The sequence below is a fragment of the Opisthocomus hoazin genome, chromosome 25, assembly GCF_030867145.1.
Source record: "Opisthocomus hoazin isolate bOpiHoa1 chromosome 25, bOpiHoa1.hap1, whole genome shotgun sequence".
In the NCBI taxonomy this organism is placed as follows: Eukaryota; Metazoa; Chordata; class Aves; order Opisthocomiformes; family Opisthocomidae; genus Opisthocomus; species Opisthocomus hoazin.
The window spans coordinates 11525926-11548215 of record NC_134438.1 but is presented as its reverse complement, the minus strand read 5'-3'; the positions used below and the strand labels follow the sequence as shown (position 1 = coordinate 11548215).

Below are 22290 nucleotides of genomic sequence, written 5' to 3'. Positions count from 1 at the left end.
CATAAGTATTCTTCGCATTCTTTTTATCCAGGTATATGAGAACTTAGTTTTATTTGCATCGCACAGCAGTTACACCTATATGAAAATTCTTTACTCTTTGTTCTGAATATTAAGGCTTACTTAACACTTTCCTTTTTTTTCCCCCTATGATAATTCTGTGATAAGAACTCCTTTCTTTCTTTCTTCAGTAATAGAAATAAATACGAATTCCGGTAAACCAAAGCATGACTGGCCCAAGGCAGAAACCTTTTAGCTACAGGCAGAGCAGTAGTTTATTAGAGACTGTGTATCCTCTAGGACGTCGACTTGGAAAAGCTTACAAACTCCCTGCTGCCTGCCTGTTAGTCACACGATGGAACTGACAACGTTTATTGATTTATACTGGGTGATAACACTGTTTTATCTGATACGTGAGTCAGAGACAAAAATGGGGATCCCAGTCAGGGAGACAGAAGGAACTTGTATGCTGAAAACAAAAAATGTTTGTGCTTCAGTTGCTTTCTTCACTTTAAATTCTCCTTATATGCTCAAGAAGTTTTAGAAAAACAGCGAAAGTGAGCGTGCTTGTCAGGCTGGTTTTTCCAAGTTGTCACAACTTCCAGGTTGCATTGTAACTCTTAGACAGATAATTTATGGATGTTTTCACGCATTAGAGTATCACAATAAAGTCTTTTGGGCACTTTTTTGCCAAGCCAAAATAAAATCTGACAATTAACTGCAAAAAGATAGAGAGGAAGCTAACTTGCCTGTATGTTCATACCCTTTGTGCTTCTGAGCTGTTTCAGACATTATGGAAAATAGGCTTTTTAAAATAACCCTGACAACTACCATGTCAGACATTTGTTTTAAACTCAGAAGGTTACAGTATTTTCTGCAATTTCACAGAGAGGTTACAATGACAGAATAAAGAACCAAATAAACTGGAGTGTTCACATAAGTATGATAAGAAAGATTTGTCATTTAAATATATTAGTAATTATGAATCATTTTCTAAGACATCTCAACCAGGTCTGGAAAAGAGCCCTCCTGATGAATCTGTGCAGCAGAGTAATAGTGATTTCACATCTCAGTGAATCCCAGCCACTCACCCTAAAGGGATCTGTCAGTCTCACAATAAGGTAGTAAAGGAAGTAACTGTGGCTTTCTTTTTCTCATCCTCTTAGCTGAACAGTGTCCATTTTCTCAATCAAAAGCTTAAATTATTTTTGCAGATGTCTTCATTTAAGTTCAGTGGAGAATTACAAGCACAAAAGATCATTCTGTCCCACATGCTAAGTAAACAATTGCTACATGGAATAACTAGGCAGTCTATGTAATCACCATAAGATGTTAATTTTTAAAATCTGGTTAGAAAAATACCTAAAATATGTGTTCAGACTAGCATTTTCAAGTGTTAAAATGTCTTTCTTTAACAGCATCCCAAAACAAAGGTCAGATAGAATACATTTAAAAACTAGATCATTTCAATCTATAGAATAAATCCCACAAATTCCCCTACTGCTCCATGGCTTTGGCTATAAAAAAATGTTCCTTTAAATGCACATTCTATTAATTGGTTTTCTGTTTCTTTACATAATGCTTTTAGGACTAACAGAATATTGAATACATATTAATTAGCATTAAGTGAATTAAAGGCATATGGAAAAAACACTGGTAGTTTTAGGAAGTTAATGTAATTCTGCCTTTTTTTAGCCTGTATTTTAAGAACAAACTCTGCTGATAAAAAAATAAAGGCTTAATAAAATTAATGCCTTCGTTCCAAAAGATTCAATATTCTCATACCAAATTCAGTCCAATAAAATCTAGTGAAACGCAACTCCTTTCAAACCCGCTACAGCAACGGTGACCTCTGCTGGCAACTGCCCTCTCATGAAAAGAAGTTTTAAAGGCTTATTGAGAAAGTGATCATGAACTAAAACATTTATTAGATCAGATAATACACTTAGAGAAATGTAATGTAACACCTCTTCCTACGAAACTTGCCTCATATTAAAGAAAGTGAAAGGTACACATAACAGTGCTACTACAACTGCATTTCTTGCACGGTAAGAAGGAAATTGTCCCGATGCCGATTTTGACTTGAGCCCGGTCACAGAGGCCAATGTATTTAACAGCATTTCTATGACAGAAGCATCTCCCACTATGGGACAGATGTCCTATGGAAGGCGTGTTGCTTTTTCTCCTGAAACAATGCCCTTTGTGTAGCTCTGCTGAATTAGAATCAGAATCACAGAATGGCAGGGGTTGGAAGGGACCTCTGTGGATCATCTGGTCCAACCCCCCTGCCAAAGCAGGCTCACCTAGAGCAGGCTGCACAGGACCGCATCCAGGCGGCTTCTCAATACCTCCAGAGAAGGAGACTCCACAGCACCTCTGGGCAGCCTGTTCCAGAGCTCTGTCAACCTCGGAGTAAAGAAGTTCTTCCTCGTGTTCAGATGGAACTTCCTATGCTTCAGTTTGTGTCCACTGCCCCTTGTCCTCTCACTGGGAACTACTGAAAACAGTCTGGCCCCATCCTCTTGACACCCACCCTTAAGATATTTGTAAGCCTCTTGAAGATCCCCTCTCAGCCTACTCTTCTTCAGGCTAAACAAGACCAGCTCCCTCAGCCTTTCCTCACAGGGGAGGTGCTCCAGCCCCCTCATCATCTTCATAGCCCTCCACAGAACTCTCGCCAGTAGTTCCTCAACTTTCTTGAACTGGGGCGCCCAGAACTGGACACAGTAGTCCAGATGGGGCCTCAATAGGGCAGAGCAGAGAGGGAGGAGAACCTCCCTCAATCTGCTGGTCACATTCTTCTTAATGCACCCCAGGATTGGCCTTCTTGGCAACCAGAGCGCACTGCTGGCTCACGGTTAACGTGTCATCAAACTCATTAAATATTTGCGCGTGTGTGTATTTATACCAAAAATTATGTGGCCAAACAAAGCAAGATCCTTTTTGCTGTTGCCAAGAGATCGTAGTACCTATTAATGTGAGTTATGTGCACTCTCATCTGCCTGGTTCCTCTAATACTAAAGTTATGTAACTTAGTAACTTCGTGGAAAGAAAATCTCAGACCCTCGATATAAACCTATACTGTCCTCACATCCTGAATACTGCTTGTAGTTCTGGTCATCATTTACATCTCAGAAAAAGAATAAAGTAAAACAAGAAAAGGTGCAGGATGATGACAGGCCTGGAACATTTTCCGTATTTAGAGAAACTAAATATGATTAAATTATGATTTCTAAGTCTGGAAAAGAGATGACTGTCCTTAAGATGTTTAATGGAAATCACTGTTGTCTTGTCTCCCAGTTCAAAAATCCAGGAGCAGGAAATAAAACTAGCAGGTGGCAAGTTCAGGGCAATCGAAAGAAAGCAGTTCCTCTCTCCATGCATAATTGAGCTATGGAACTCCTTTCCACAGGATATTGTAGTTTGCATGAGTTAAGAAAGTAATCAGACATACTAAAAGCAAAGACACTACCTGTGGTTCAGGATGTCTTATGATTCAAAAATAACTGCTGAGTGGGAGAGGACACCAAGAAGACAATCACAATGTGGTTGCCCTATTCGTACACCACTCCCTAAACATCATCAGCTACTGCAGGAGGCAGAATACTGACCTGGATGAACTTCTGTTCTAGTACAGACAGCCCAACATTCTCCTCAGTGTTTCAGCCTGTCAAACACTTGACCTACCCTAGCAAGAAGAAAGGTGACTATGTAATATTTACCATGGATTGCTAGTTTGCTGATGAAAGAATGGTGATTCTGGCAAAACGAAAAGGTAAAGAATGCATTCTTTTTTATTTTTATTTTTATTTTTATTTTTATTTTTACTTTTATTTTTACTTTTACTTTTATTTGTATTTTTATTTAAGAGTCAGGTGTAGGCATGTGGTCATCTAAGTTACCACTGCAGAAAGAGATTAACACTGAGATTTACAGCTCTTCAGGCAAATCAATGTCTAAATAGATTATGACTGAGATACTGGAGGAAAGGCCTACGTAAGTACACAAGTGGTTGATCTTGTGAAATTCACTGAAATATACTGCAAATGGGAAAACACCATTTTATCTCGTACCTTTGTGGCCTGTTTATTTGTGGACCTTATTTGAAAGTCATTATTGAACTCAAATCTTTTCTAACTACTTTCACTAAAAATATTATACATGCATCGAAGTAAAAAGTAGCATGGGAAATATTACATCATTAATAACACTGACAATATGCCTTGCACTTTGAGAACTGCACCACCCTGCAAAATGCAACAGTCCAGAGAATGGCAATGCAAATAGTGAAACCTGAACACTAAAAACCGTTGGCATATTCCAAGGTAGAAAGGCAGAGACATGAGAAGTCAACCTGACTTTGCTAACCTAGCCCCAAATGTATCTGACTTGCTATTGACGCATTACATGTGTTTTTCACCCTGTAGCATGCATAAAGAAACACTACAATTATTCAGAACTTCCTGTGCATGAGCGTGGGATTTTGGGCCCACAGATTTTGCTTCTCTGAGATTATTAAGTACTTGCAAATGAGTTACTATGTACTGGAACACTAACACCTGACACTTATAAACAATTACGGGGACACAGGAGAAGGGATGAAATCCAATTTAATGGATACACAAATGAAGACATAAGACGCTGACTGCATGGCCAGAGAGTTGGGATGTCACCAAGGACATACTGAGCTGGCTACAGCAATTCACTAGTTGGCACACCTCTGAATGCATTAGCTCCAAATGAAGCACACTGCACAGTTGCTTTCATGTGTTTAGAAGAATGAGAGGCAGAAAGATACAGTATTTGACTACCTTCAGGCAAAACGCCTGTGTGATTACATTCATGTGAAAGACATTTAGATTACATCATTACTGTACAGCAGGAGAAAATATGCAAAGTGCTGCTCAATATTTTGAGCCTCCATACAGCTATTAAGATGAAAATTGCCGTATGCATGTAGAAATCAGGCCCTGATTCCTAGGCTCCTGCCTTTACAACAATGCTTTGAGATTTTATGGCATAGAAGTTGACACTATCAGACCTCCCAAATCAAGATCTATCAGGCTCACATTCTCTGTTGCTGGGATCAGTTTTATCACATGAACATAGCTTCCACATTTCATAGTGGTACTCCCCAGCAGAAACTGTGAGATAGTGATAACACATAGCAAAAATCCTGAGGAATTGCCTGGCCTGGACTTTACAACACAAACCCTAACAGAGTCTCCTCTCAGTCTGACAGTCCCTACAAATATTTTCTGAACACAACTCTGATCACTGTCAGAAATCATACCTGCAGTAACTGGAACACTTGATGTAGTTCAAGGTTTCTTTTGTTCAGGGATTTTCCAAAACTGAACATCGAACACAGACCATTAAACCGATTCCAAAAAGTCTTTCCCTAATTTATGTTCCTGGCTCCAGAATCAAATTTCCTGTTTCCATAGGGTCCATAACAATGTGCTAATAAAAGGTCAGATTCTGCTCCCATTGACTTGTTATGTATCAAAACTCCCACTGACTTCAGTGGGAAAAGATTCAAGCACAAAAACAGAAAAAAATCAAACAGAAGGTAAGACAATTTCTTTGACTTCATTTTGGGCCTTGGGATACATATCATTGAGAAAATCACAATGACCGTTTATGTCATGCAAATACGAAGTTCATTCCAGGAATAAAATGTATGAAATGAATGAATAATCGATAAAAGGAATCTGCTTCTTACACTCCAAGTTGGTCATTTATTTTGAACTGCCATGTTTGCCAGAAATGTTGTTGTGTTAAAGAGTATCCAACAAAAATTGTTTCCGCTCAGTTAGTTGTTAACTGCTCAGAAAATTAATATAAGGTTAGACTGTTTCTGACAGTTCTGACCTACACTGAGTAAATTAGCCTAGCATAAATACTGCTGGGAAGCAGATTATTTCTTCGACAATTTTCTACTTGCTAAGTATGGCTTTGCTAGTCTAAAAATTATAATTTTGATTTTGTCCTATTCTTAATAGTTTCATATTTTTTCCTGTCTATTGTATAGGTATAAAGGTGACACAGATTTTTTTGTGGTCTGGTTCACTGACTTACTTTGATTGTCTTTATTTTCCTTTTTTACACAACCATATGCGATCCAGGCTCCTTAAAAAAAAAAAAAAAAAAGGAAGATTTCTTCAGAAATTTTTGTGATGGAAATATGCCAAGCACCTCATTGCTATATATTACTTTGATTATGACATATTTAACAGCTCTGGTTCACAGAATATGCGGGGTTTTATTTTGAAACATATCTTTTATTTTTTTGAAGCCTTTATGTGCTGGATGACTCAGGTATGAAAAAAGACCTGTGCTTGTTCACAAAGAGATTTGCCCTGTGGTGAATGACACAGCCTGCATTTTCCAAAATGCATCATTTCCTGCCCATTATTTTATGATCCTTTCAAGCCGCTCTGTGTACCAGCCCCAGACCAGCAAGGTGTTCAAGGTGCATGCATTACCACAGCCATGCAAATTGCTCATTTGAACTATTCATTGCTTAACACGTTTCAAGAACAACTGACAATTCTGATGAAGGTAACTATAAATTCAGCCCTACTTAGGAACTGTACGTCCACTAATCATGAACATGATTACACTGCGGCCTTTAGGGAGGCTCAGCAGGGCATGTCAGCTGTAGTGGGTCAGCAGCCAAGAATTAAAGCTGTGCAAGCATGGATGTCTTTTGTCACTGCAGCTGTCTATATCCTCAATTTTCTGGTGCTTTCATATTTCAGACACAAAATTAACATTTCTACACAGCAGCCTTTCAACAATGGCATTTTCCCCCATTAATAATGGGCAAGGGGTCACAGAATAGTCATCTCTGAAAATGTACACATTTTTCATCTTATTTAGATGTATGAAGCAAACTTTCTAACTGCAATTGATGGTCTGCTACACTGCAGAGTGTGCAGGCAGCTGCTGTTGAGAGTTCTGTGACTTCATAGGACAATTTGCTTCAGGGCAGGATGATCTACAAAAGAAAGGGCAATTTTTTTTCAAAAGCAGCTACTAATTTCCAGTTGCACTATATTTGTGTGTCATATTTAGTGCACACTGAGCAGGTTCCGACACATCTGAAAATTAATATGGAGTTTGGGAGCGCAACAGCTTTGGAAATTCAATCCCAGGAGCTGAACATTGGGCATTTAAAACCCAAGATCCACAAATAATGTGTTCTATGCAGCATTTGCTAAGAGAACTATGCTAACTTACATTACATTCTGTATCAGCTTCTGTTTGCATTTCTGCAAGTCCCTAGGAAACAAACTGTACATGCTGCTTTTGTGTTTAGTCCACTTGTTCCTAAGGTTTTAGTAAGTTAGAAACAAACAAACAAAAAAATGCTTTCTAGTAATTCACATTTAGCAGAGTTTCATACTCCATTCAAATTTTACTGCTGTTTATCTCTACAGATTTCAAGGAATCAAGTACACTATGAGTGTGCAGTGCTCAAAGCCTATGAGACAAATAAATACGCATCTTATCTTAAGGGTATTTAAATATTCTGAATTACATTAACACATTAATTCTTTTGAACTAAATATGCAGTTGGGTACAGATTGTTGCTTTTACATTGTATAGCTACATTTCGTTAAATTCAGCTGATTTTCAGATTCTCTAGAAAGGCAATGTATTCGCAAGTAACCATTGACTTTATTCTGTTTTATACTAATATATCAAGCTTCCATAGGTTTGCTTGGTCTTAATTTCAGTAACCCACGTACAGGCTTATTTCGCTTCCATTTTCTACCAGACACCTTGCTGGACAACAATGTTGCACGCATGCCCCACATGGATAAAGGGAGTACTCCTTACTGTCTACCCTGCCCACTGACAGTGGTAATGCTTTGCTCTCCAAAAGTTCAACCTTTCTGCCTGAATTAAGAAAAACTCTTAAGAGCCTTTTGTGGTCAACAGATATATGTTCCTTATGTACTGGTAAGGAAATTCCACATCCAAAATTAATAACATAGAGGGTATCTTAAATTTTCCATGGCTTCCTGTCTTTTTTTTGTGTGATAGCACTTTATGAACACAAGTAGAATTATCGACACCACCTACAACATCATGTTTTACAAGTTTGTTCAGATTGCTGATCACCAGAAGATGTCACATTTGTACACTTTCCTTTTTGCTTCTGATCTCCTAAGAATTCTTAATTAGCAGGAAAAATAAATGCATAGTTACATGAAAAAGTGCATACTTTTTTTTTTCGCCATTATTGCTACCATCTTCACACATCTAGAAGAGGACTAAGTTTTGTGTTGGACCTTCAACATAGAAAACACTTCAAAATGACAAACATAAACAAATTTTTGTTAAAAAAACCCAGTATACAGAACTAATTAAGAAAGCCAGTTATACACGGTTCCCTGAGAGGAAGATGGCCTTCAAATATTGAGAAGTGTAGAATCAAAGAATAAATCAAATTGGAAGTGACCTCAGCACATCATCCGTCCAGCCTCCCGCTCAATGAAGGATCTAGGTACCGTTTACTAGAAGAATATGATTGGGTAGTCAATAACAAGCAGCCAACTTTCTGCAATATTATTTTCTTGGATAGATGTGATCAATGCAGAATTCTGGGGATGAGCAGAGCACAGCCATACAGCAGCTCTTTAAGGAACTCAGAACCAAGGAACAGCATTATGGGTGACATTCAGTCTCCTAGGTAAGACTGGAGCTCCACTGACAAAGAATGATGTCCACGTGATGGTAACGGCCTGTATTTATTACTGTTTTGACACCTACAAGATTTTTCATATGAGAAGCCACCCATTCTTTCATTAGTCAGTTTGGGGGGTTGTTTTAGGGGTTTCTTCTTTGCTTTTCCTTTCCAGCTGGCTGCAGTTCACAGTCATCAGCTTTGGTATTGTCTCTTTTTATCATGCTGCCTTTGACCAAAAGTTCGGGTTAAATGCTTCCACCACCTATACAAAAGATACCTTTCACAGGCTAGATTCTTTCCTCACTATTTGGCTGCTGTATTGGGGATTATGCCCAACGCTTCAGCTCTCCCCACTACCATATTTTTGGACTTAAGCAAAACAGCAAAAGTCCAAAGGAGCTTAAAATCATGGGCAGATTCAGAAGGCTCAGATGCCTGGTGCCTCTTCCACCACAAAAACTAAGTGCATCAAAGGGAAACACCTGATGACAGGTTCAAAAACAACAGAAAGCAGTTGTTCGCACACCATGTAGTTAAGCTGCAGAACTCCTAGTCTCAAGATATTTTGCTGCTAAAAATGTAAATGGATTCACGGAATAACTAGACAGGTACGTGGAAGGGAAATATACTGGAGATTTTAAACACACAGAAAACCGCTCTGGCACAGAAAGCTGATCATCCAAACACTGCAGAAGGATAGGAGAGTGGCTGGGCAAGTACCACTATATGCTTATCTTGCTCTTAGACACTTCCTTAAGGATCTTCTGCTTGCCTCTGTCAGAGACAGGACTGACAATATGAACCTCTCATCTAGTCCAGCACAGCCATTCTTATGGATTGATAGTACTGATAAACTATTATGGAACATACAGGTACAGGTTTGCCCTAACACAAATTCTCTAATCAAATGGACCTCTAACACCGTAGCTTTTATTTTGGTCAGGAGCTCTACTATCCCGCATTTTCATCAAACGTGCAGAAACATATTATCTTTAATATATTATCTTTATGTAGAAACCTATTAGCTTTAAAATTCTAACCTTATGTCAGATATGATCGACACTCAACAATTTCAAAGGTCAGTGGGTCAACGGTTCACAAGACAGTGTCATTTCACAAGTGCCTTTTCTGTATTAAAACAACTAAAACTAGGTGATGCTCTTTGTTGAATCCAGTTTTAAGTCTACACAGCAACAAAGAACTGTATACTCAGTTATGTATTGCACTTGTGTAGTAGCTCGTTTTATTTACAGAAATGTCAAGCCACAGAAACTAGGCATGCTTTTATTTTCCATGTCAAGAATCCTTTCCATTCCTCTCCTTGTTATTGGTGTTTCTTATCAATGCCATAAATATTCAACATCTGTGGTTTTGTTCTGCCTAGATCCAAATCCTCCTTGCCCCAGTCATTGTGCTAAACTGTCCCCTCATAATTTTCTCAGGCACAGGCTGTAAACAGAAGAGTGTAAAGGTTCACTGCTCAGGCTCACATTCCAGGTCACTTTATATGTGCCAAAAGTGTGAGTTTCTGGCTTTGCCAAAGGCATGCAGAATCACATGATAATTAGAGGGACTTTGATCCATGAGCTCTCCCTAGATGCACATTCCTGCACCGTAAATTGCCTTTGTGAAGCCCTGTGAAGGACTGTGCTAAAGACCACTTTTTTTCTCTGTGTGTTTGAGGGAGAAAAGCATGTGGCCCTTTACTTCGCACTTCTCCCACTCCTTTTCTATCTGAAAGCAAAGAAATTAGAAAACTATTTAATGAACTGTGGAGTTTCTTACCTTTGTTCAATATTTCCATTTTTTAAAAGAATTCAAGTAATTTTAATTCAGTCTTCAGCACTTGACCCATGATTATGCCATCACTTGAAACTGAAAGGAAATACTTTCTAAGAAAATAACACATTTCCAATGCCACAGAAAAACAGATGTAATATTGTTGGCCAGATTTAAAGTTCACCCCTCTACCTTTGAAATAAAACAAATTTACAAAAGCTTGTTTCCAAGTGACATATATTTAAACTCTGACACTGTGCACAGAAACTAGGTACACACCTAATCATCAAAACTTCCCTCTGGTTTTGATTTTAAGCAGGCAGAAAATGATCTTGTAAGGTGTACACCTTGATAATCTGCTTTGAACCTAATATTAATCCAAAAAACACCCCACAGAAGAGTGGAAATATGCTAAATGCAAACATAATACACCTCTTCAAAAAGATTTTAAAGTCAGAAACCTGCTAGACATATTTTTTTAAAAAAATCTTATTTTTCTTGTGTTAGACAATCTAAAATTGTCGTGTATTCATCATCTGATGAAAATTGTAGCAAAAATAGGCAAAGACCAAATAAAAATCTATACCTAACACCATGATTATGACAGCAATCTGTAGAGTTCCACTCTTCAACAGCATTTAGGATTTTCATACCATAGATCACATCTGGCTACAAATGTCATGTTTTCTCTCTTTCCACTATGTGCTCACGCATACTACCTTTCGTACAATTCAGAATAAAATTGCTTTCCTGTAACTGTTATGATTGTTCCTGACGATTGATTCAACAGACAAAAGCATTAACAAATAATACTGTAATAAATATGATGAAGTGCAAATCAAATATCCAGACAAAGGAAATATGTGGTTACATACAGTGTTAAGTCATATAATGACAGGAATTTCAAATATGTCAGGTTATTTGAACTAATTGATATCAGCACACAAAGCATGGAAATACAGATGTGAAATCAGACTTTTCTTAATGCTTTTTGTGGAGCTAGAGAATGTGTAAAGTCCAGACACAGTATGTTGTGCTGCCTGCAGAAGAGTGCCAAAGACTTTGTGAATGTATTCACTTGGTACTTTACCTACTGTGCAAATTTTTACATTTCCTAAAAGATGCAATTTCTGTTTTTCACTATGGGAAAATATTTTTAGCTATTCTGTTCAGGCAGCTGTTCTCATTCTGTCCTGCACACTGCTGAGTGATTGTACTAAACTGAAACACAAACTAGAGTCATAATTAGGTGGGCAAAGAATTATGCATTTTATTATGCTTCCTCTATTGTGACTAATGACTAGACAACAAAGGCCAAAACTGTATCAGATAGCTCATGTGTATCCCTAGGAGGTTCCTAGCTGACCACAAGTTGTAGGTGCAGTAATTAAGCTTTGGAGTAAATGTGCCAATTCTTTACGAAATCCAAATACTGTTCTTCACAGGGCTGAACGTAAAGGCAGAAAAAGAAGCAATTTTTGGTTTATGTTACCCAGCACAGAAAACCAGAATTTAAAAGTAGTATTATAAACTCTGAGTGAGTCAGTAACAAGTTTTACTCGTTCATAAAATGTCCAGTGTGAATTTGGAATGAGAATTTATATCCCTTTCCACCTTCCACACTTACATGGGGGAGCTCTAAATTACCTGTTCTAGAAACAATGCAACATGGATTCGTGGTAAGGCACAAAGCAGAGGAAACAGAACTGAAGTCTGAAGAAGAGCTCTGACAAAACCCTTTAACCTCTTTCTCCTATTTCCTTCAGCTTTATTTCACTTTTCTCCCAGCAATGCCATCATTCAACAAATCATAAAAAAAAAAGGAAAAGGAAGAATCTTCCATTTCCAGCATTTGTGTTGAGTGAAGCCTTATCAGCATAAGACAAATTTATCACCTTGATCCACTGAAAAAAAAAAGAGAAAGAAAAGTAATTGCTTACCCAAGATTCTACTACCTGCTTTGTAGTCTGTGCTACATAGTATAATACAACCAGATGAGAAAATGTTTACTCCAGGTGCATGATTTGCAGCCAGATGTCTGTGTTCTAACTTTCATCTTTATATGATTGGTAATTAAAGAAGACTACTGTGTCATATTGTATTGGGTCACAAAATTATTATTGAATATATTAACTGTGACATCGTATTAAGGCATTAAGTGTGCTCGGAATTTCCCATATTACAAATGTGATGGAATAGCTTCACATGACAAATATCAAATATTCATCACAGCAAGCAGTCAGTAAAATTGTGCAAGCATGTTGGTGCAGGAAAAAAGATGATTCATTTACAGATGTGCTGATGATAAATTTTTCATTATTGCACACAACATGGGGCATATCAGGAACCAAACAAGTATTTAAACTACCACCGTTATTTTCAACTGGACAAACTCTTGCAAAAAATTTGGCATAACCTGTCTTCAGCTCCTATTTGAAACAATCTTTGCTTGATGAAAGAAACAAAACTCACAGAAATATCCTTTTGGGATTAATTCTCTAAAAATAATAGCTGAAAAACATACTGACTTATCTCTGAAATACTTCATTTCCCTTCCAGGTGTGATTTTTGCTGCTAGTAGTAATATTTGCAAGAGATTAGATAGCTTGGCATTATTTATCCTCCTAAAAGTTTCTAAAAACTTGTTCTAATTCCTAGAGGCTCTGCAAATTATCTGTCCTAGAAACAAGGCAGCATTGCAGCATCATTCAGAAAGAAAAATGTGAAAGAAGGCAGGTGCCATGTTCCAATCTGTTAATCTGTACATTACAGTGCCACCTAATGTAAACCTATAAAATGGAAATAAAGTTCTTCTACTTGGAGAGAGCCCTAGTGAAAACTCCAAATTATTGCAAAGAACAATGCAAGTTTTCAGGAAGCAATCAACTGCTTGACTGAGAATATCCCTACTTTTTATTCTATCTAAACCTCTTGGGTGGTATTTTGAAACATCTGACTGAACTCAGTCACTCAGTCTTGATCATGGTTTGGCATTTCTCTCTGTGTAGGCCAATCCATAGGGAATGCCATTCATACCAACACTGAAGTACAGCAGGATGAGTCAGCTGATTCATCAGCTTTCTTTTTTTCTTATTAAGAAGCAAGTATTTGGCTTCCCCAACTACTGAAGTGATCACTGTCTAGCTCATGTTATAACTCACATAGTTCTGGTCACCCCTGCCTCACTTTCTAAGAGAAGGGAAGGAACATGTAACCTACGATCCATTACACAGCTATATGACTGATGAACACAAATAGCGATACTGCACCCAGTGTTTTCTATTCACCATAAAATCCTTGACATATGGGGGAGAAATGTTTCCATTCCTGTTGCTTTCTGATCACGATTTGTCCCTAATTTGGAATCAACCATAAACTCAGGGTTTATGGGTTCTGACAGTGGTATCAAATGCTATCTAGACAAGTAGCTACTGAAACTAGATCACCCGTGTTTTGCTAAATAAATTTAGCTGCTTCCTTAGCTAGAACATAACACAGAATCTGCAGATGAACCATGTGTCTAATTTTCAATCCAAAAATTTATTGAATGTATTAACCAAGTTAACGGAAGAAAAAAAAAGCTTCTTGTAAAAAAATTAAGTAAACCTGAAGCTTTTTTGTTCTTTAATAGGTAAATCACAACAGAAATGCAGCCAACATACAGGCAAAGTATGTGATCATTGTCATTAAATGCCTACAACATAAGTGGACTTCATGACACAGTTAAACAAATCTCAGTTCAAGGCACAATGATTTTAGATAGACAAAGAACCATCGCTCTCCCAGTTTCCCAATAAGCAGGTCTCCAAGCATGGAAAGGTTGCCAGCTGCGGGGAACAGTTTAGAAAGTTAATGACAGTAAAAGTGGGTTTCACTGGAGATGGTAATCCTAACTCCAGTAAGCACTGCCAAAGGCGTGACATGAAGAAACAAGTACTATTTCAAGCAGACTGCAAAGCCAAGGCAAAGATTAACATCTGTCAGAATCAGCCACAGATTAGATTCTTAGTGATCCCTGAATGCCACAAGAATTCAGAAGGGCTAAAAGGAAATTTGAAGAAAATAATCATGTATCTGTGGATCTGGTTTGTAAATTTAAAATACCTTTCCCTACATTTCAGCTATGTATTTTCAAACAGCTGTGTGTGATGTAGCTCAGTATTACCAGGCAGACGAGGTATATCTTCCAACTTACTCACTGCCAAGCTTAGTCTTGTATGAAAAGTAGGGACAGGGAGCAGTTTTGTTGCTGTATTTAGCACTGCTGTTACTAGCCTCCAAGCTATTGATTTTCATGCTCAGGCTACGTTGCTGTGGATTTTGTTTCTGCCTTATCCGTGTCTATCCCCATTAACAAGATTAAGACTTTGTTCACGTTCTTCCAATTAAAATGCTGTAATTCTGGGAAGAGATTCCAAGTCTTCTTTTAGCAGGGTAATCAGTATATCTGCTAGTTCAAGTTACCTTTTTTTAACATCAAAGTCTGCACAAAGGCAGCACTCTTCCATGCAAGCCATGACTCTTTATCCACACTGGTTCGAATAACATGCTGCATTTTATAACAGTGGTATCAACAGTATTTGTATACCATAGCTAGCTGCAGACATGCCTCAAGCTGATGAGTGTACAGGTTTTGGAATTGCCATCCGTCTCAGTAGTTTAAGCAACCAAAGGCTCTTCACATCTTGTCATGCTAGGAACACATGTGCATTTGTCTGCAACATTCTATTCCTTATTAAACTGGAAGAAGCATGATCTGAACTTCAAGCTGTATTGCACTTACCAGCTGTAGCCTTCAAATACTATTTACAAGTTATTATTTCTGTAGCTTCTCATTCCTATAGCAAGTTACCATTCCATAACTTTGAGAAGTATCTTCTCCCACTCTGACTCCTTCCCCTGTACCTTCTACAATGTATGTGACAGTACTAAAAGAAGTTTTTGTTTAATCAGCTTCTGCAAGATTGTTTCGATGAATGTAGGGTGAGAAAACTTATTACAGCAGTTAGTCATCCCTGTTCCACCAGTTCACCCATTCAATCTATTGATTCTTCTCACTATGGAAAAGGAAAAAACATTCATACTTAATAGAACACAAGACAGCAAGGAAAACCATACGCTGGTAAACACAGTAACAGCAACCTTCTAATCCTGTCCTACTTTTATTAGAATTCCCACATTTCAAACTCTGCATACCAGGCAAGTCAGTGAACCCCACAGAAAGCTGAAGTGTGAACAGTGTAAAATCATGCAACGACATCAGCGACTAGCATCACTTTGCAATTTAAGCATTCGCATTTATTCAGGCCAAAGACAGTTCTAGAAAAAGTCGTAGAAACGTGCAAGTGCACAATTAAAAGAGGTGCATCTTCCCCACTATACTTTTCGACTGTAGCAAAAAAATGCATTCAGCAAACAGATGATGCCACAAAACAGAAAATGAACATGTAAGAACACTACAAATGTTCCTAATGCAAGTGTGTTGCCAAATGCAGATTTATAAGAATTGCTGAGGCTGACAGGTTAGTCCAACTCCCTGTTTCCTGTTCTTAAGGAGAGATTGCTGAAGCCTGATCTTCATTTGAACTTCTTTGCACTTTGTTCTTTGCTTAAAGCATTCCCATGCGTAAGGGCGCCCCGTAACAGTACGAGGAAGGATCAGATCTTTTCTTTACAAACACTTTTCTGTTTAACTGTCCTCTTGCACAGAATAACCATATGACCAGGAGAACTATTCAAAGACATAGGCATTTATTTCAGAGACAGCTGCAGACTCCCAGCAAGGGAGGACATCTTGCACTCTGTATCCTTGTCTTCTCTGCATATTACACTGATCGTCATTCAAGCTTTGTGTGCCGTAAGGATGTTGCACAGTGGTCAGGCTCCAGAGGCCACCGGTTCAAGATCCAGACAAACTCTTTGCCACATTTAAATTTCATCTTAAATGTCATTTCACCTTAAATGTCTGGGTGGGGAAGAAAAACCTCCAATCTTAAAACATTCACAGCGGCTGCCTCCTCTCAAATTCAATACAAAGACAGAAAACTCCTACTCCCCCACTGCTCACTGGGACTGCGCCCAGAAGCCCACACCATAGAGCAAAAATATGGAGCCAGTTCAAACTATCTTTGCTCTCTGGGAACATTAGTCAGATTTTTTGTGCAGCAGCTGCCTGACACACTCAAGATGCTGGGAGCTTTGCACAGTGCAGAAGTTTGGACTGTATTTTTCTGGCCTCACAGGTTTAGTGTCAGGGTTTCACCTAAAGCAGAGCTGAGGTTCTCAAAGTATCAGAATGAAGTAACCTCCTAAAACAAGTCACTGTACTTACTTACGTAGTACAAGGAAATGCAGTTTGAATTAGTTTTTCTGAATATGTATTTTGTTGCTAATGTACAGAATCTACTACATTTTGTTAGTTACCTCTCTTTGTGGTTGCCAGCAGTCATCCAGCATTGCAACCGTGTGAGTCACTGTGCAATGGGTTAATGCAGTAATGAGTAAATACCTTCCACAGAAGATGAAAGCCAAGACGCTGAAGAGGACAAGAGAGATAATGTGTACTGCAGCGAAGATTGGGTAGAGCAGCAACTCTGAGGCAGCTGGTCTCAGCGTATGGAAGGAGCAGGCACGGAAACTTGCAAGTAAAGGAGAGGACACAGTCAGAAAGCATGTGGACCAGACAGCACTTGGAGGTGGAGAGGAAAGAATAAAGAGTATATCAAGACATGGGCATGACCAGGGGTAGGACTGAGTTCTACAGAATATGAGATTTTACCAGCAGGAATGTATTGCCTGGTCCTTGAGTGTGCTGCCCAGCCAATCATTACTCAGTCAGCACAACTGTTGCACAGAACAGCTGTTCTGTTTAGATAGGGAATGCACAGGTCTGTCTGGCCCTGATGGAATGATTTAGTGCAAGCGCATATCATGTGTTTGCTGCTGTACCACTTAGTCATGGTAGCAGTCACAGGCTGGACTTTGGATGGTAAACCCATTCTTCTACTGCTTTTTAATCCATTCACTCCATAAAGAAAGGTGCAAAAAAGGATTACGGTAAATTAAAGAGGAACTGGTACTCATATGGATTACAAACACTGACAAAAACACACTTTTTTTTCTACCACTTGAGGCACACAAACACACACATACAAAAATACAATGAACAAATAAGGACAGTGAGACAAATTAAAGAGTGCAAAGAAATAGGATCTGTTTCCCAAACATCCCGAACACTTATGCAGATCAGCTTTGCAATAATTTACTCTGCTGCCAGATAAACAAGATGATCTTCTAGGCTGAAAACAGTCCAGAACACAAAACATACGGGAAAAAAAAATGGAGGTATGCAGCATTTTGCATAATGTCAGCATATTTATACAGAAACCATACTTTAATCCTAAGTAAGCAGCAAGTAAAAACATATGAAGTATGGAAGCACATGGGTGAAAACTCCAGCAGCACCACAGTTTACAAAACAGCTGTCTCTTTATAGAAAATTATGCAGCATCATTGCTTCTGAAGTGCTAGAACTCAAAGATGAAATCCTATTTGCTTGCTTCCTTTTTCTGATCGTGTCCAGATGAGACAAACTATTAAAACAAATGGCTTAAACGTCTAAGCAACAGTAAGAACATCGTGGTTTTCTTGGTAAACTACCCTAGATGTCAGGAGACTTATTTCTGCTGTAAGAACTACTTGTGCTTCCAGAGAACATTACAACAGTTACACAGATGATACTGCAATCTGATAACTCTTTCAGTGTTTCTGTGGTTTACTTTGTTTTAATTGGTGGTGTTTCCAGATTTTTTTGTGGACAGCTCTACCACAAAACCGTGTTCTTAGGAGATTTTACCCTCTCATTTCAAAATTGCACCAGATTTAAAAGGGTCTTGCTGTACAGAGAAAGAAAACCATTTTTCCACCTCTTTAGTCACTTTCAGTTTTTAAGTCACCAGAAACTACCAAAAAAGTCTCCAAAGTTGAAAGGTTTTCTTGCACCCAACTAAACTATTTGCTTAGCCTAGGTGGCAAAACCCACCATATTTCACATCTCTGTAGTGGAGTATTTAGGAATTCTAAGGAATTTATTCTGAACACAAATTAAATGGGAAAGGCAGGTGGAGTACAAGAGTTTGAGCATCACTACATCTTTACAGTCTTCAGAACAAGCTCAGGCCTTGCAATAAGAAGATATACAAATATCTGCCCAAATCTTGGCATGTCATCTCACGTGTAGCAGGACGCAGCTCACTGCTCCCCATTGCTTATGTCCAGTAGTCACCTAGAAATTATATACTTCTCAAATTTACAGGATATGTCAAAGAATACATAAGTCAGACCACTAATGAGCAACAGCCTAGTTACTTAGTTTTTTATACATTCAGTTCAACTTCAGGCATGTTGATTTAAAAACTATTAACGTTTTAAGTTAATTAGAAGTATTATTCCCATACCTTCTGTGGACTTTTAATAAAATGAGTTAAATGTAGTTGCATTAAGGTAGGCACAGAACGAATGTGACTGCTGTGGGGTCAAGGTCCATTTTCAACTGCAATAAAAATAAGGAAGACAATTCTAAGGCTCTGATTTGAGTCTTCTTGTCACAATTTCTGTACTGTCATGTAAAGTAAATCATTAGAGAGGGAATTCAATCACTAAGAAGGTAACTGAATTCCGTAGGTATCATGAAGGTAAAACAGATTTAGAAATAGAGCAGAATATCCTAGAAGTTTTTTTTTTTAAAAAAAAAAGAGGGCAAAAGAGGGCAAGGGAGAAAAGAAACGTAGCTACTACTTAGCAAGAATCCTACGTTGTTCTTCAGGTTCTTCACTTGCTGCAGAGGTAACTTCTACTGACAGACCATAAGCTAGTGGTAAGGCCCATTTGATTAAGTGCTTGTAAATGACTTGACATTTTTGGGTGGAAAATCCTACATATGCAAAGTAGTATTCTGTTTCAGTATTGACTATTTCTTCACTACCTCAGAAATCTCGGCATGAACACAAGAGCATCTCTGTTTCGTAAGCTGGGAGTTTTATTTTGCAATCCTTTGTTTATATCCTTAAGGTTTTTTTAATGGAAAAAAATACATGTCATTTTGAACTGCTCCAGCTACAATATTTTTTATCAAGTGCAGCCAGATCTTCAGCTTCAGTAGAACATAGCTTTTAAAGTTCTCTCAACTCTAGCCTTCTTTGCTGCATCCTTCCTGTATTTTGACTTACCAAGAACAGACACACTTCAACTTCCCTTTTGTATTTTCAGAGTTCCTGCCCCATTAAAAGATCATTGATGCTTTTAAAATAGTTATAAAAGCAATGGAAGATTTGTAGAAGACAAAATTCCTTTTTGATGTAAAGAATGAATAGAACAGGAAAGCCTGAAACACACAGGCATCAAGTATTAGAAGTCATGAGTATCTTTGCCATAATTTCTGGATGGTCTTTGCAATTATATAATGTTCTTTACCAAATTCAAGACCTAGAGAAACATTATAGATGATGGAGTCTATCTTTGGGAATCTAATCGTGACATATCAGCTCATTTTTAATTTCTACCTCATTTTTGAAGTCACCACATTTTAAGCATTATACTACATCACCTATCCAATCACTAAAAATCTCATTTGTTTCAAATTTCTTCGTACAGTGGTAGAAAAGTGAAAAAGGATAACAACAATGAAAATTACGAGCTTGAATAAAAATTAAATGCTAGGATTGCTGTTAGGATTCAGCTGGTTCTTATTAATCAGGCTTTGGACAAGAATCAGGATTTATATCCCCTTCTGAATAGCTGGAATAAGATCACTAGTTGCAAAAGTTTACTGGCCCTTAAAGATATTATATTTTTCTGTCTTAACTACTTTTGGCTGTAAGATGGAATAGTAACATTGTAGTCTGATTGCCCTCATACCTTCTTTTCCCAGACCAATTCCAGTTTGATGTTGGTAGTTTCAAAAGTCTGAAATTCCAGTTCTTTCATTTCTGGTCACTTTGTATCGGAAACCTCAGGACCAAATATAGCAAGCTAGACAATTGGCAGAACCAGCCCAAGATCCGTGTGGGAAAGGTGTAGAGGAAGAGAAGGACAGGCCATGCACCCACCCTCACGTAGTTCTTTTGGACTTGCTGTTTTAAGCAGCAACTAGGGAATAACTGCTTTGCTTGTGTTTGGACAGGAACTGTAGGTGAGCAGCAATCATTCATGCTGGCTGGTAGTTGGGCAGGATAGAGGCATCTGTTTCCATAGACCTCAAAGACATCCAGGTTTATATGGGTGGGATGGATTTATCCCACTTATGCTGCGGTGGTTTTTACGTCAGTTAGTGTCTGAGATCTTTAGTCATCCCTGTGCTGATGAATTGGGATTTAGGAAATCCTGCAGTCCTATAAAATAATATATACAGTTTAATATATACGTATATACAGTTTAATATATACGTATATATACGTCCAGCAGGACAAGGGAGGTTCTCCTTCCCCTCTACACTGCCCTGGTGAGGCCTCATCTGGAGTACTCTGTCCAGTTCTGGGCTCCCCAGTTCAAGAAAGATGAAGAGCTACTGGAGAGAGTCCAGCGGAGGGCTACAAGGATGGTGAGGGGACTGGAGCATCTCCCCTACGAGGAGAGGTTGAGGGAACTGGGCTTGTTCAGCCTGAAGAAGAGAAGGCTGCGAGGGGACCTTATAAATGCCTACAAATATCTGAAGGGTGGGTGTCAGGAGGATGGGGCCAAGCTCTTTTCAGTGGTGCCCAGTGACAGGACAAGGGGCAATGGGCACCAACTGAGGCACAGGAAGTTCCGTCTGAACATGAGGAAGAACTTCTTCCCTCTGAGGGTGACGGAGCACTGGAACAGGCTGCCCAGGGAGGTTGTGGAGTCTCCTTCTCTGGAGATATTCAAGACACGCCTGGACAAGGTCCTGTGCAGCCTGCTGTAGGTGACCCTGCTTCGCCAGGGGGGTTGGACTAGATGACCCACAGAGGTCCCTTCCAACCCCTACTATTCTGTGATATTCTGTGATATTCTGTGAAGTCTATATTGAAAGTTCCAAAGTAATCATCACATGTCAATCATTAATTTTAGGATATGCTTTATAGATTATAATAAAAGGATGATATACAACTGCAGTATGCTCAGGTAACTTATTTCTAGCCACCATTTTTATTTCTAGCTCACTTAATTTTACCAGCTTTAGGCCACTGAGGCCACCGACTTCAGGAGAATCAGATTCACATGCTCCTTCTAAGGCTGTTTTCTCTCATTTATTTTCAGAGAGATTTCTCACTAGTTTTGATAAGTGACCATTAATTCATTTTTCCTTCAATGTATTTAAATAGATTTTTATCCTGACAATTTCTACATCTTTTATTTAATGACTGTCAGTTTGCTATCTTGAATAGGACAAATCTTTCTATTCTGTCAGGGTGGCTCTGTGTACGTTTAACACTGTACTAATGGCCGATCTGTCACAATAAGAGCTGCATCCCATTGCAAATTTTTACTGGTATGAGCATTATGACCTGAAGATCATGTATTGTTTTCCAAAGGAAACCACATTTTAGATGACTGTCGATGACTCTGAATTCCCATGAGCGTATTCTACATGTGAGAGCATCATGATGCCAAACATCACACTCTTAGAAACAGAAGTCTTGATAATGTTTTAAAACTCAGGAGTTACAAAGTGAGCCTTTTAAAGTTGAGTTCTGTCTGTCCTGTGTCATAAGTCTCTGTCACCTACTGCAAGAAACCTGCAACTACATGTTGCTGCAGGCTGGATCTCTCCCATCAGGTAGCTTCACTCGTCA

The 22290-nt window shown here is 38.5% G+C and overlaps 1 protein-coding gene across 1 annotated transcript in view; it reads left to right on the top strand.

The window, feature by feature from the left end:
* The window catches only part of NGF (nerve growth factor), a 35173-nt gene that overhangs the window by 486 nt on the left and 12397 nt on the right, over positions 1 to 22290 (top strand). The gene's annotated exons all lie outside the window — the stretch shown is intronic.